Source organism: Triturus cristatus, chromosome 2_1, assembly GCF_964204655.1.
Source record: "Triturus cristatus chromosome 2_1, aTriCri1.1, whole genome shotgun sequence".
Taxonomy (NCBI): Eukaryota; Metazoa; Chordata; class Amphibia; order Caudata; family Salamandridae; genus Triturus; species Triturus cristatus.
The window spans coordinates 366,343,399-366,356,949 of NC_140581.1; the positions used below are offsets into that span (position 1 = coordinate 366,343,399).

The window sequence follows — 13,551 nt, forward strand, 5'->3', positions numbered from 1 at the left end:
ATGCCACCCTCGCCCTGCGGGGAGATGCCCAGCGGCCCGCCCTCGCCCTGTCCCCTTCCAACTCATACTTACCTGGCAGGGGAGACACCATGATCACGAAGGTGGTTCTCCCAGGGTGAGGCTCATCCATTGCACTTCGGATGTGCTGACCCCTGCGATGTCCCCAAATGCGGGATACTCGACTGCATAATTTCTGGTAGTGGGGGACTGCGTTCGCGCTTTCCCCTGATCTCTGGTTTCAAGAAAGACAAAATGGAAAAAAAATAAAAAGGAGTCTGGAGCACCCTTTCTCGTCTTCTGTGGTCTTTCTGGGCTGCTGCGGCTGGATTGGAGGGGGGCGTGGGCAAGAGGGAATCACATGCTAAGTACCGAGCCTGGGGAATGATGGGATAGTTGCAGCCTCCCACTCTGGGGACCTATCCAGAGACAGGGCAGTAGGCCCTGGCCAGGTGACATGTCTGCTCCTTTCCATCGCCCCCCCTGGGGCTGTGGCCTGGCTGCCAGCCTCTTGCCTCGCCCTAGCCTTCCCAGGCCCAGACTCTGGCTGAGGACCCCAGGCCGTGGCCCGGCGAGGGCTCTGCCCGGCGAGGGTTCTGTCTGCAGCGTTTGGGAGCGTTCGTGAGGGGCTCGGGGCGAGAACCCCTGCTCACTTGCAGGCCTGTTTGTCCCTGGCTTTCAGCCACAAGCAGTCGACTGGGGCCTAGCCAGGCAACATGTCACTGCATACCTCTAGAGGGGGCCTCAGTGGCAGCTCTTAGGCTTCCAAAGCCCCAAATCTCTGCTTCTGGGCCCAAAGTGGGCATGGCAATCGCCCTTCTGTGAGTGCTGTAGCCCTGGCTTTGCCCCCGTGTGAGCAAGGTGCAGCATAGCGAAAGCAGGGCCCTGATTGGCGCTGCCGGTGGGCGTGGACATGCAAATTTTGCTGGCCGGCCGAGGCCTGTGGGAAGCTGCTGTGGGTAGCTGCGCGCTTTCCAAAGTGGGCACAGGGGCCTTGGCTGGTCACCTTGCGCCCCAAAATGCCCATGCTCTGCCTCGCCCGGCCTCAGGCCTAGCCTGTGTGAATGCCACCCTCGCCCTGCGGGGAGATGCCCAGCGGCCCGCCCTCGCCCTGTCCCCTTCCAACTCATACTTACCTGGCAGGGGAGACACCATGATCACGAAGGTGGTTCTCCCAGGGTGAGGCTCATCCATTGCACTTCGGATGTGCTGACCCCTGCGATGTCCCCAAATGCGGGATACTCGACTGCATAATTTCTGGTAGTGGGGGACTGCGTTCGCGCTTTCCCCTGATCTCTGGTTTCAAGAAAGACAAAAAGGAAAAAAAAATAAAAAGGAGTCTGGAGCACCCTTTGACGTTTCTTGTGGTCCGTCCAGGGTGCTGTAAGCTGGCTGGAATGGGGAGTGGGCGAGGGCCAATTAGTTATGCAAATTTACAAGCCTGGGGGATGCTGGCTTAGGGCTTAGAAACGTGCTTCTGGGCCCGATTTCGACCTGGCAAGCACTCTGTTGTGCTTGCGAAAGCCTTTGCTTGTGCACAATTTGGAGGGCCTGAAAAATCTGCTGTTGGGCCCGATTTCGGCCTGCCAAGCCCTCTGGTGTGCTTGCTGTAGCCCTGGCTTTGCCCCCGTGTGAGCAAGGTGCAGCATAGCGAAAGCAGGGCCCTGATTGGCGCTGCCGGTGGGCGTGGACATGCAAATTTTGCTGGCCGGCCGAGGCCTGTGGGAAGCTGCTGTGGGTAGCTGCGCGCTTTCCAAAGTGGGCACAGGGGCCTTGGCTGGTCACCTTGCGCCCCAAAATGCCCATGCTCTGCCTCGCCCGGCCTCAGGCCTAGCCTGTGTGAATGCCACCCTCGCCCTGCGGGGAGATGCCCAGCGGCCCGCCCTCGCCCTGTCCCCTTCCAACTCATACTTACCTGGCAGGGGAGACACCATGATCACGAAGGTGGTTCTCCCAGGGTGAGGCTCATCCATTGCACTTCGGATGTGCTGACCCCTGCGATGTCCCCAAATGCGGGATACTCGACTGCATAATTTCTGGTAGTGGGGGACTGCGTTCGCGCTTTCCCCTGATCTCTGGTTTCAAGAAAGACAAAATGGAAAAAAAATAAAAAGGAGTCTGGAGCACCCTTTCTCGTCTTCTGTGGTCTTTCTGGGCTGCTGCGGCTGGATTGGAGGGGGGCGTGGGCAAGAGGGAATCACATGCTAAGTACCGAGCCTGGGGAATGATGGGATAGTTGCAGCCTCCCACTCTGGGGACCTATCCAGAGACAGGGCAGTAGGCCCTGGCCAGGTGACATGTCTGCTCCTTTCCATCGCCCCCCCTGGGGCTGTGGCCTGGCTGCCAGCCTCTTGCCTCGCCCTAGCCTTCCCAGGCCCAGACTCTGGCTGAGGACCCCAGGCCGTGGCCCGGCGAGGGCTCTGCCCGGCGAGGGTTCTGTCTGCAGCGTTTGGGAGCGTTCGTGAGGGGCTCGGGGCGAGAACCCCTGCTCACTTGCAGGCCTGTTTGTCCCTGGCTTTCAGCCACAAGCAGTCGACTGGGGCCTAGCCAGGCAACATGTCACTGCATACCTCTAGAGGGGGCCTCAGTGGCAGCTCTTAGGCTTCCAAAGCCCCAAATCTCTGCTTCTGGGCCCAAAGTGGGCATGGCAATCGCCCTTCTGTGAGTGCTGTAGCCCTGGCTTTGCCCCCGTGTGAGCAAGGTGCAGCATAGCGAAAGCAGGGCCCTGATTGGCGCTGCCGGTGGGCGTGGACATGCAAATTTTGCTGGCCGGCCGAGGCCTGTGGGAAGCTGCTGTGGGTAGCTGCGCGCTTTCCAAAGTGGGCACAGGGGCCTTGGCTGGTCACCTTGCGCCCCAAAATGCCCATGCTCTGCCTCGCCCGGCCTCAGGCCTAGCCTGTGTGAATGCCACCCTCGCCCTGCGGGGAGATGCCCAGCGGCCCGCCCTCGCCCTGTCCCCTTCCAACTCATACTTACCTGGCAGGGGAGACACCATGATCACGAAGGTGGTTCTCCCAGGGTGAGGCTCATCCATTGCACTTCGGATGTGCTGACCCCTGCGATGTCCCCAAATGCGGGATACTCGACTGCATAATTTCTGGTAGTGGGGGACTGCGTTCGCGCTTTCCCCTGATCTCTGGTTTCAAGAAAGACAAAATGGAAAAAAAATAAAAAGGAGTCTGGAGCACCCTTTCTCGTCTTCTGTGGTCTTTCTGGGCTGCTGCGGCTGGATTGGAGGGGGGCGTGGGCAAGAGGGAATCACATGCTAAGTACCGAGCCTGGGGAATGATGGGATAGTTGCAGCCTCCCACTCTGGGGACCTATCCAGAGACAGGGCAGTAGGCCCTGGCCAGGTGACATGTCTGCTCCTTTCCATCGCCCCCCCTGGGGCTGTGGCCTGGCTGCCAGCCTCTTGCCTCGCCCTAGCCTTCCCAGGCCCAGACTCTGGCTGAGGACCCCAGGCCGTGGCCCGGCGAGGGCTCTGCCCGGCGAGGGTTCTGTCTGCAGCGTTTGGGAGCGTTCGTGAGGGGCTCGGGGCGAGAACCCCTGCTCACTTGCAGGCCTGTTTGTCCCTGGCTTTCAGCCACAAGCAGTCGACTGGGGCCTAGCCAGGCAACATGTCACTGCATACCTCTAGAGGGGGCCTCAGTGGCAGCTCTTAGGCTTCCAAAGCCCCAAATCTCTGCTTCTGGGCCCAAAGTGGGCATGGCAATCGCCCTTCTGTGAGTGCTGTAGCCCTGGCTTTAACCCCGTGTGAGCAAGGTGCAGCATAGCGAAAGCAGGGCCCTGATTGGCGCTGCCGGTGGGCGTGGACATGCAAATTTTGCTGGCCGGCCGAGGCCTGTGGGAAGCTGCTGTGGGTAGCTGCGCGCTTTCCAAAGTGGGCACAGGGGCCTTGGCTGGTCACCTTGCGCCCCAAAATGCCCATGCTCTGCCTCGCCCGGCCTCAGGCCTAGCCTGTGTGAATGCCACCCTCGCCCTGCGGGGAGATGCCCAGCGGCCCGCCCTCGCCCTGTCCCCTTCCAACTCATACTTACCTGGCAGGGGAGACACCATGATCACGAAGGTGGTTCTCCCAGGGTGAGGCTCATCCATTGCACTTCGGATGTGCTGACCCCTGCGATGTCCCCAAATGCGGGATACTCGACTGCATAATTTCTGGTAGTGGGGGACTGCGTTCGCGCTTTCCCCTGATCTCTGGTTTCAAGAAAGACAAAAAGGAAAAAAAAATAAAAAGGAGTCTGGAGCACCCTTTGACGTTTCTTGTGGTCCGTCCAGGGTGCTGTAAGCTGGCTGGAATGGGGAGTGGGCGAGGGCCAATTAGTTATGCAAATTTACAAGCCTGGGGGATGCTGGCTTAGGGCTTAGAAACGTGCTTCTGGGCCCGATTTCGACCTGGCAAGCACTCTGTTGTGCTTGCGAAAGCCTTTGCTTGTGCACAATTTGGAGGGCCTGAAAAATCTGCTGTTGGGCCCGATTTCGGCCTGCCAAGCCCTCTGGTGTGCTTGCTGTAGCCCTGGCTTTGCCCCCGTGTGAGCAAGGTGCAGCATAGCGAAAGCAGGGCCCTGATTGGCGCTGCCGGTGGGCGTGGACATGCAAATTTTGCTGGCCGGCCGAGGCCTGTGGGAAGCTGCTGTGGGTAGCTGCGCGCTTTCCAAAGTGGGCACAGGGGCCTTGGCTGGTCACCTTGCGCCCCAAAATGCCCATGCTCTGCCTCGCCCGGCCTCAGGCCTAGCCTGTGTGAATGCCACCCTCGCCCTGCGGGGAGATGCCCAGCGGCCCGCCCTCGCCCTGTCCCCTTCCAACTCATACTTACCTGGCCGGGGAGACACCATGATCACGAAGGTGGTTCTCCCAGGGTGAGGCTCATCCATTGCACTTCGGATGTGCTGACCCCTGCGATGTCCCCAAATGCGGGATACTCGACTGCATAATTTCTGGTAGTGGGGGACTGCGTTCGCGCTTTCCCCTGATCTCTGGTTTCAAGAAAGACAAAATGGAAAAAAAATAAAAAGGAGTCTGGAGCACCCTTTCTCGTCTTCTGTGGTCTTTCTGGGCTGCTGCGGCTGGATTGGAGGGGGGCGTGGGCAAGAGGGAATCACATGCTAAGTACCGAGCCTGGGGAATGATGGGATAGTTGCAGCCTCCCACTCTGGGGACCTATCCAGAGACAGGGCAGTAGGCCCTGGCCAGGTGACATGTCTGCTCCTTTCCATCGCCCCCCCTGGGGCTGTGGCCTGGCTGCCAGCCTCTTGCCTCGCCCTAGCCTTCCCAGGCCCAGACTCTGGCTGAGGACCCCAGGCCGTGGCCCGGCGAGGGCTCTGCCCGGCGAGGGTTCTGTCTGCAGCGTTTGGGAGCGTTCGTGAGGGGCTCGGGGCGAGAACCCCTGCTCACTTGCAGGCCTGTTTGTCCCTGGCTTTCAGCCACAAGCAGTCGACTGGGGCCTAGCCAGGCAACATGTCACTGCATACCTCTAGAGGGGGCCTCAGTGGCAGCTCTTAGGCTTCCAAAGCCCCAAATCTCTGCTTCTGGGCCCAAAGTGGGCATGGCAATCGCCCTTCTGTGAGTGCTGTAGCCCTGGCTTTGCCCCCGTGTGAGCAAGGTGCAGCATAGCGAAAGCAGGGCCCTGATTGGCGCTGCCGGTGGGCGTGGACATGCAAATTTTGCTGGCCGGCCGAGGCCTGTGGGAAGCTGCTGTGGGTAGCTGCGCGCTTTCCAAAGTGGGCACAGGGGCCTTGGCTGGTCACCTTGCGCCCCAAAATGCCCATGCTCTGCCTCGCCCGGCCTCAGGCCTAGCCTGTGTGAATGCCACCCTCGCCCTGCGGGGAGATGCCCAGCGGCCCGCCCTCGCCCTGTCCCCTTCCAACTCATACTTACCTGGCAGGGGAGACACCATGATCACGAAGGTGGTTCTCCCAGGGTGAGGCTCATCCATTGCACTTCGGATGTGCTGACCCCTGCGATGTCCCCAAATGCGGGATACTCGACTGCATAATTTCTGGTAGTGGGGGACTGCGTTCGCGCTTTCCCCTGATCTCTGGTTTCAAGAAAGACAAAATGGAAAAAAAATAAAAAGGAGTCTGGAGCACCCTTTCTCGTCTTCTGTGGTCTTTCTGGGCTGCTGCGGCTGGATTGGAGGGGGGCGTGGGCAAGAGGGAATCACATGCTAAGTACCGAGCCTGGGGAATGATGGGATAGTTGCAGCCTCCCACTCTGGGGACCTATCCAGAGACAGGGCAGTAGGCCCTGGCCAGGTGACATGTCTGCTCCTTTCCATCGCCCCCCCTGGGGCTGTGGCCTGGCTGCCAGCCTCTTGCCTCGCCCTAGCCTTCCCAGGCCCAGACTCTGGCTGAGGACCCCAGGCCGTGGCCCGGCGAGGGCTCTGCCCGGCGAGGGTTCTGTCTGCAGCGTTTGGGAGCGTTCGTGAGGGGCTCGGGGCGAGAACCCCTGCTCACTTGCAGGCCTGTTTGTCCCTGGCTTTCAGCCACAAGCAGTCGACTGGGGCCTAGCCAGGCAACATGTCACTGCATACCTCTAGAGGGGGCCTCAGTGGCAGCTCTTAGGCTTCCAAAGCCCCAAATCTCTGCTTCTGGGCCCAAAGTGGGCATGGCAATCGCCCTTCTGTGAGTGCTGTAGCCCTGGCTTTGCCCCCGTGTGAGCAAGGTGCAGCATAGCGAAAGCAGGGCCCTGATTGGCGCTGCCGGTGGGCGTGGACATGCAAATTTTGCTGGCCGGCCGAGGCCTGTGGGAAGCTGCTGTGGGTAGCTGCGCGCTTTCCAAAGTGGGCACAGGGGCCTTGGCTGGTCACCTTGCGCCCCAAAATGCCCATGCTCTGCCTCGCCCGGCCTCAGGCCTAGCCTGTGTGAATGCCACCCTCGCCCTGCGGGGAGATGCCCAGCGGCCCGCCCTCGCCCTGTCCCCTTCCAACTCATACTTACCTGGCAGGGGAGACACCATGATCACGAAGGTGGTTCTCCCAGGGTGAGGCTCATCCATTGCACTTCGGATGTGCTGACCCCTGCGATGTCCCCAAATGCGGGATACTCGACTGCATAATTTCTGGTAGTGGGGGACTGCGTTCGCGCTTTCCCCTGATCTCTGGTTTCAAGAAAGACAAAAAGGAAAAAAAAATAAAAAGGAGTCTGGAGCACCCTTTGACGTTTCTTGTGGTCCGTCCAGGGTGCTGTAAGCTGGCTGGAATGGGGAGTGGGCGAGGGCCAATTAGTTATGCAAATTTACAAGCCTGGGGGATGCTGGCTTAGGGCTTAGAAACGTGCTTCTGGGCCCGATTTCGACCTGGCAAGCACTCTGTTGTGCTTGCGAAAGCCTTTGCTTGTGCACAATTTGGAGGGCCTGAAAAATCTGCTGTTGGGCCCGATTTCGGCCTGCCAAGCCCTCTGGTGTGCTTGCTGTAGCCCTGGCTTTGCCCCCGTGTGAGCAAGGTGCAGCATAGCGAAAGCAGGGCCCTGATTGGCGCTGCCGGTGGGCGTGGACATGCAAATTTTGCTGGCCGGCCGAGGCCTGTGGGAAGCTGCTGTGGGTAGCTGCGCGCTTTCCAAAGCGGGCACAGGGGCCTTGGCTGGTCACCTTGCGCCCCAAAATGCCCATGCTCTGCCTCGCCCGGCCTCAGGCCTAGCCTGTGTGAATGCCACCCTCGCCCTGCGGGGAGATGCCCAGCGGCCCGCCCTCGCCCTGTCCCCTTCCAACTCATACTTACCTGGCAGGGGAGACACCATGATCACGAAGGTGGTTCTCCCAGGGTGAGGCTCATCCATTGCACTTCGGATGTGCTGACCCCTGCGATGTCCCCAAATGCGGGATACTCGACTGCATAATTTCTGGTAGTGGGGGACTGCGTTCGCGCTTTCCCCTGATCTCTGGTTTCAAGAAAGACAAAATGGAAAAAAAATAAAAAGGAGTCTGGAGCACCCTTTCTCGTCTTCTGTGGTCTTTCTGGGCTGCTGCGGCTGGATTGGAGGGGGGCGTGGGCAAGAGGGAATCACATGCTAAGTACCGAGCCTGGGGAATGATGGGATAGTTGCAGCCTCCCACTCTGGGGACCTATCCAGAGACAGGGCAGTAGGCCCTGGCCAGGTGACATGTCTGCTCCTTTCCATCGCCCCCCCTGGGGCTGTGGCCTGGCTGCCAGCCTCTTGCCTCGCCCTAGCCTTCCCAGGCCCAGACTCTGGCTGAGGACCCCAGGCCGTGGCCCGGCGAGGGCTCTGCCCGGCGAGGGTTCTGTCTGCAGCGTTTGGGAGCGTTCGTGAGGGGCTCGGGGCGAGAACCCCTGCTCACTTGCAGGCCTGTTTGTCCCTGGCTTTCAGCCACAAGCAGTCGACTGGGGCCTAGCCAGGCAACATGTCACTGCATACCTCTAGAGGGGGCCTCAGTGGCAGCTCTTAGGCTTCCAAAGCCCCAAATCTCTGCTTCTGGGCCCAAAGTGGGCATGGCAATCGCCCTTCTGTGAGTGCTGTAGCCCTGGCTTTGCCCCCGTGTGAGCAAGGTGCAGCATAGCGAAAGCAGGGCCCTGATTGGCGCTGCCGGTGGGCGTGGACATGCAAATTTTGCTGGCCGGCCGAGGCCTGTGGGAAGCTGCTGTGGGTAGCTGCGCGCTTTCCAAAGTGGGCACAGGGGCCTTGGCTGGTCACCTTGCGCCCCAAAATGCCCATGCTCTGCCTCGCCCGGCCTCAGGCCTAGCCTGTGTGAATGCCACCCTCGCCCTGCGGGGAGATGCCCAGCGGCCCGCCCTCGCCCTGTCCCCTTCCAACTCATACTTACCTGGCAGGGGAGACACCATGATCACGAAGGTGGTTCTCCCAGGGTGAGGCTCATCCATTGCACTTCGGATGTGCTGACCCCTGCGATGTCCCCAAATGCGGGATACTCGACTGCATAATTTCTGGTAGTGGGGGACTGCGTTCGCGCTTTCCCCTGATCTCTGGTTTCAAGAAAGACAAAATGGAAAAAAAATAAAAAGGAGTCTGGAGCACCCTTTCTCGTCTTCTGTGGTCTTTCTGGGCTGCTGCGGCTGGATTGGAGGGGGGCGTGGGCAAGAGGGAATCACATGCTAAGTACCGAGCCTGGGGAATGATGGGATAGTTGCAGCCTCCCACTCTGGGGACCTATCCAGAGACAGGGCAGTAGGCCCTGGCCAGGTGACATGTCTGCTCCTTTCCATCGCCCCCCCTGGGGCTGTGGCCTGGCTGCCAGCCTCTTGCCTCGCCCTAGCCTTCCCAGGCCCAGACTCTGGCTGAGGACCCCAGGCCGTGGCCCGGCGAGGGCTCTGCCCGGCGAGGGTTCTGTCTGCAGCGTTTGGGAGCGTTCGTGAGGGGCTCGGGGCGAGAACCCCTGCTCACTTGCAGGCCTGTTTGTCCCTGGCTTTCAGCCACAAGCAGTCGACTGGGGCCTAGCCAGGCAACATGTCACTGCATACCTCTAGAGGGGGCCTCAGTGGCAGCTCTTAGGCTTCCAAAGCCCCAAATCTCTGCTTCTGGGCCCAAAGTGGGCATGGCAATCGCCCTTCTGTGAGTGCTGTAGCCCTGGCTTTGCCCCCGTGTGAGCAAGGTGCAGCATAGCGAAAGCAGGGCCCTGATTGGCGCTGCCGGTGGGCGTGGACATGCAAATTTTGCTGGCCGGCCGAGGCCTGTGGGAAGCTGCTGTGGGTAGCTGCGCGCTTTCCAAAGTGGGCACAGGGGCCTTGGCTGGTCACCTTGCGCCCCAAAATGCCCATGCTCTGCCTCGCCCGGCCTCAGGCCTAGCCTGTGTGAATGCCACCCTCGCCCTGCGGGGAGATGCCCAGCGGCCCGCCCTCGCCCTGTCCCCTTCCAACTCATACTTACCTGGCAGGGGAGACACCATGATCACGAAGGTGGTTCTCCCAGGGTGAGGCTCATCCATTGCACTTCGGATGTGCTGACCCCTGCGATGTCCCCAAATGCGGGATACTCGACTGCATAATTTCTGGTAGTGGGGGACTGCGTTCGCGCTTTCCCCTGATCTCTGGTTTCAAGAAAGACAAAATGGAAAAAAAATAAAAAGGAGTCTGGAGCACCCTTTCTCGTCTTCTGTGGTCTTTCTGGGCTGCTGCGGCTGGATTGGAGGGGGGCGTGGGCAAGAGGGAATCACATGCTAAGTACCGAGCCTGGGGAATGATGGGATAGTTGCAGCCTCCCACTCTGGGGACCTATCCAGAGACAGGGCAGTAGGCCCTGGCCAGGTGACATGTCTGCTCCTTTCCATCGCCCCCCCTGGGGCTGTGGCCTGGCTGCCAGCCTCTTGCCTCGCCCTAGCCTTCCCAGGCCCAGACTCTGGCTGAGGACCCCAGGCCGTGGCCCGGCGAGGGCTCTGCCCGGCGAGGGTTCTGTCTGCAGCGTTTGGGAGCGTTCGTGAGGGGCTCGGGGCGAGAACCCCTGCTCACTTGCAGGCCTGTTTGTCCCTGGCTTTCAGCCACAAGCAGTCGACTGGGGCCTAGCCAGGCAACATGTCACTGCATACCTCTAGAGGGGGCCTCAGTGGCAGCTCTTAGGCTTCCAAAGCCCCAAATCTCTGCTTCTGGGCCCAAAGTGGGCATGGCAATCGCCCTTCTGTGAGTGCTGTAGCCCTGGCTTTGCCCCCGTGTGAGCAAGGTGCAGCATAGCGAAAGCAGGGCCCTGATTGGCGCTGCCGGTGGGCGTGGACATGCAAATTTTGCTGGCCGGCCGAGGCCTGTGGGAAGCTGCTGTGGGTAGCTGCGCGCTTTCCAAAGTGGGCACAGGGGCCTTGGCTGGTCACCTTGCGCCCCAAAATGCCCATGCTCTGCCTCGCCCGGCCTCAGGCCTAGCCTGTGTGAATGCCACCCTCGCCCTGCGGGGAGATGCCCAGCGGCCCGCCCTCGCCCTGTCCCCTTCCAACTCATACTTACCTGGCAGGGGAGACACCATGATCACGAAGGTGGTTCTCCCAGGGTGAGGCTCATCCATTGCACTTCGGATGTGCTGACCCCTGCGATGTCCCCAAATGCGGGATACTCGACTGCATAATTTCTGGTAGTGGGGGACTGCGTTCGCGCTTTCCCCTGATCTCTGGTTTCAAGAAAGACAAAAAGGAAAAAAAAATAAAAAGGAGTCTGGAGCACCCTTTGACGTTTCTTGTGGTCCGTCCAGGGTGCTGTAAGCTGGCTGGAATGGGGAGTGGGCGAGGGCCAATTAGTTATGCAAATTTACAAGCCTGGGGGATGCTGGCTTAGGGCTTAGAAACGTGCTTCTGGGCCCGATTTCGACCTGGCAAGCACTCTGTTGTGCTTGCGAAAGCCTTTGCTTGTGCACAATTTGGAGGGCCTGAAAAATCTGCTGTTGGGCCCGATTTCGGCCTGCCAAGCCCTCTGGTGTGCTTGCTGTAGCCCTGGCTTTGCCCCCGTGTGAGCAAGGTGCAGCATAGCGAAAGCAGGGCCCTGATTGGCGCTGCCGGTGGGCGTGGACATGCAAATTTTGCTGGCCGGCCGAGGCCTGTGGGAAGCTGCTGTGGGTAGCTGCGCGCTTTCCAAAGTGGGCACAGGGGCCTTGGCTGGTCACCTTGCGCCCCAAAATGCCCATGCTCTGCCTCGCCCGGCCTCAGGCCTAGCCTGTGTGAATGCCACCCTCGCCCTGCGGGGAGATGCCCAGCGGCCCGCCCTCGCCCTGTCCCCTTCCAACTCATACTTACCTGGCAGGGGAGACACCATGATCACGAAGGTGGTTCTCCCAGGGTGAGGCTCATCCATTGCACTTCGGATGTGCTGACCCCTGCGATGTCCCCAAATGCGGGATACTCGACTGCATAATTTCTGGTAGTGGGGGACTGCGTTCGCGCTTTCCCCTGATCTCTGGTTTCAAGAAAGACAAAATGGAAAAAAAATAAAAAGGAGTCTGGAGCACCCTTTCTCGTCTTCTGTGGTCTTTCTGGGCTGCTGCGGCTGGATTGGAGGGGGGCGTGGGCAAGAGGGAATCACATGCTAAGTACCGAGCCTGGGGAATGATGGGATAGTTGCAGCCTCCCACTCTGGGGACCTATCCAGAGACAGGGCAGTAGGCCCTGGCCAGGTGACATGTCTGCTCCTTTCCATCGCCCCCCCTGGGGCTGTGGCCTGGCTGCCAGCCTCTTGCCTCGCCCTAGCCTTCCCAGGCCCAGACTCTGGCTGAGGACCCCAGGCCGTGGCCCGGCGAGGGCTCTGCCCGGCGAGGGTTCTGTCTGCAGCGTTTGGGAGCGTTCGTGAGGGGCTCGGGGCGAGAACCCCTGCTCACTTGCAGGCCTGTTTGTCCCTGGCTTTCAGCCACAAGCAGTCGACTGGGGCCTAGCCAGGCAACATGTCACTGCATACCTCTAGAGGGGGCCTCAGTGGCAGCTCTTAGGCTTCCAAAGCCCCAAATCTCTGCTTCTGGGCCCAAAGTGGGCATGGCAATCGCCCTTCTGTGAGTGCTGTAGCCCTGGCTTTGCCCCCGTGTGAGCAAGGTGCAGCATAGCGAAAGCAGGGCCCTGATTGGCGCTGCCGGTGGGCGTGGACATGCAAATTTTGCTGGCCGGCCGAGGCCTGTGGGAAGCTGCTGTGGGTAGCTGCGCGCTTTCCAAAGTGGGCACAGGGGCCTTGGCTGGTCACCTTGCGCCCCAAAATGCCCATGCTCTGCCTCGCCCGGCCTCAGGCCTAGCCTGTGTGAATGCCACCCTCGCCCTGCGGGGAGATGCCCAGCGGCCCGCCCTCGCCCTGTCCCCTTCCAACTCATACTTACCTGGCAGGGGAGACACCATGATCACGAAGGTGGTTCTCCCAGGGTGAGGCTCATCCATTGCACTTCGGATGTGCTGACCCCTGCGATGTCCCCAAATGCGGGATACTCGACTGCATAATTTCTGGTAGTGGGGGACTGCGTTCGCGCTTTCCCCTGATCTCTGGTTTCAAGAAAGACAAAATGGAAAAAAAATAAAAAGGAGTCTGGAGCACCCTTTCTCGTCTTCTGTGGTCTTTCTGGGCTGCTGCGGCTGGATTGGAGGGGGGCGTGGGCAAGAGGGAATCACATGCTAAGTACCGAGCCTGGGGAATGATGGGATAGTTGCAGCCTCCCACTCTGGGGACCTATCCAGAGACAGGGCAGTAGGCCCTGGCCAGGTGACATGTCTGCTCCTTTCCATCGCCCCCCCTGGGGCTGTGGCCTGGCTGCCAGCCTCTTGCCTCGCCCTAGCCTTCCCAGGCCCAGACTCTGGCTGAGGACCCCAGGCCGTGGCCCGGCGAGGGCTCTGCCCGGCGAGGGTTCTGTCTGCAGCGTTTGGGAGCGTTCGTGAGGGGCTCGGGGCGAGAACCCCTGCTCACTTGCAGGCCTGTTTGTCCCTGGCTTTCAGCCACAAGCAGTCGACTGGGGCCTAGCCAGGCAACATGTCACTGCATACCTCTAGAGGGGGCCTCAGTGGCAGCTCTTAGGCTTCCAAAGCCCCAAATCTCTGCTTCTGGGCCCAAAGTGGGCATGGCAATCGCCCTTCTGTGAGTGCTGTAGCCCTGGCTTTAACCCCGTGTGAGCAAGGTGCAGCATAGCGAAAGCAGGGCCCTGA

The 13,551-nt window shown here is 60.4% G+C and overlaps 14 non-coding genes across 14 annotated transcripts; all 14 read left to right on the forward strand.

Annotated features, from left to right (window-relative positions):
- The first annotated feature begins 64 nt into the window (after positions 1-64).
- Positions 65-228, forward strand: LOC146865042 (U1 spliceosomal RNA). Its single transcript, XR_014977076.1, has one exon. It is a non-coding gene; the product is annotated as a U1 spliceosomal RNA (small nuclear RNA).
- An 897-nt stretch (positions 229-1,125) lies between these two features.
- On the forward strand, positions 1,126-1,289 carry LOC146865043 (U1 spliceosomal RNA). Its single transcript, XR_014977077.1, has one exon. It is a non-coding gene; the product is annotated as a U1 spliceosomal RNA (small nuclear RNA).
- A 615-nt stretch (positions 1,290-1,904) lies between these two features.
- LOC146865044 (U1 spliceosomal RNA) lies at positions 1,905-2,068 on the forward strand. The gene has a single exon (XR_014977079.1). It is a non-coding gene; the product is annotated as a U1 spliceosomal RNA (small nuclear RNA).
- Positions 2,069-2,965: 897 nt separating this feature from the next.
- On the forward strand, positions 2,966-3,129 carry LOC146865045 (U1 spliceosomal RNA). The gene has a single exon (XR_014977080.1). It is a non-coding gene; the product is annotated as a U1 spliceosomal RNA (small nuclear RNA).
- An 897-nt stretch (positions 3,130-4,026) lies between these two features.
- Positions 4,027-4,190, forward strand: LOC146865046 (U1 spliceosomal RNA). Its single transcript, XR_014977081.1, has one exon. It is a non-coding gene; the product is annotated as a U1 spliceosomal RNA (small nuclear RNA).
- Positions 4,191-4,805: 615 nt separating this feature from the next.
- Positions 4,806-4,969, forward strand: LOC146865047 (U1 spliceosomal RNA). The gene has a single exon (XR_014977422.1). It is a non-coding gene; the product is annotated as a U1 spliceosomal RNA (small nuclear RNA).
- Positions 4,970-5,866: 897 nt separating this feature from the next.
- On the forward strand, positions 5,867-6,030 carry LOC146865048 (U1 spliceosomal RNA). The gene has a single exon (XR_014977082.1). It is a non-coding gene; the product is annotated as a U1 spliceosomal RNA (small nuclear RNA).
- Positions 6,031-6,927: 897 nt separating this feature from the next.
- On the forward strand, positions 6,928-7,091 carry LOC146865049 (U1 spliceosomal RNA). Its single transcript, XR_014977083.1, has one exon. It is a non-coding gene; the product is annotated as a U1 spliceosomal RNA (small nuclear RNA).
- Positions 7,092-7,706: 615 nt separating this feature from the next.
- On the forward strand, positions 7,707-7,870 carry LOC146865050 (U1 spliceosomal RNA). The gene has a single exon (XR_014977084.1). It is a non-coding gene; the product is annotated as a U1 spliceosomal RNA (small nuclear RNA).
- An 897-nt stretch (positions 7,871-8,767) lies between these two features.
- On the forward strand, positions 8,768-8,931 carry LOC146865051 (U1 spliceosomal RNA). The gene has a single exon (XR_014977085.1). It is a non-coding gene; the product is annotated as a U1 spliceosomal RNA (small nuclear RNA).
- An 897-nt stretch (positions 8,932-9,828) lies between these two features.
- LOC146865052 (U1 spliceosomal RNA) lies at positions 9,829-9,992 on the forward strand. Its single transcript, XR_014977086.1, has one exon. It is a non-coding gene; the product is annotated as a U1 spliceosomal RNA (small nuclear RNA).
- An 897-nt stretch (positions 9,993-10,889) lies between these two features.
- Positions 10,890-11,053, forward strand: LOC146865053 (U1 spliceosomal RNA). Its single transcript, XR_014977087.1, has one exon. It is a non-coding gene; the product is annotated as a U1 spliceosomal RNA (small nuclear RNA).
- A 615-nt stretch (positions 11,054-11,668) lies between these two features.
- On the forward strand, positions 11,669-11,832 carry LOC146865054 (U1 spliceosomal RNA). Its single transcript, XR_014977088.1, has one exon. It is a non-coding gene; the product is annotated as a U1 spliceosomal RNA (small nuclear RNA).
- Positions 11,833-12,729: 897 nt separating this feature from the next.
- On the forward strand, positions 12,730-12,893 carry LOC146865055 (U1 spliceosomal RNA). The gene has a single exon (XR_014977090.1). It is a non-coding gene; the product is annotated as a U1 spliceosomal RNA (small nuclear RNA).
- Positions 12,894-13,551: the final 658 nt, after the last annotated feature.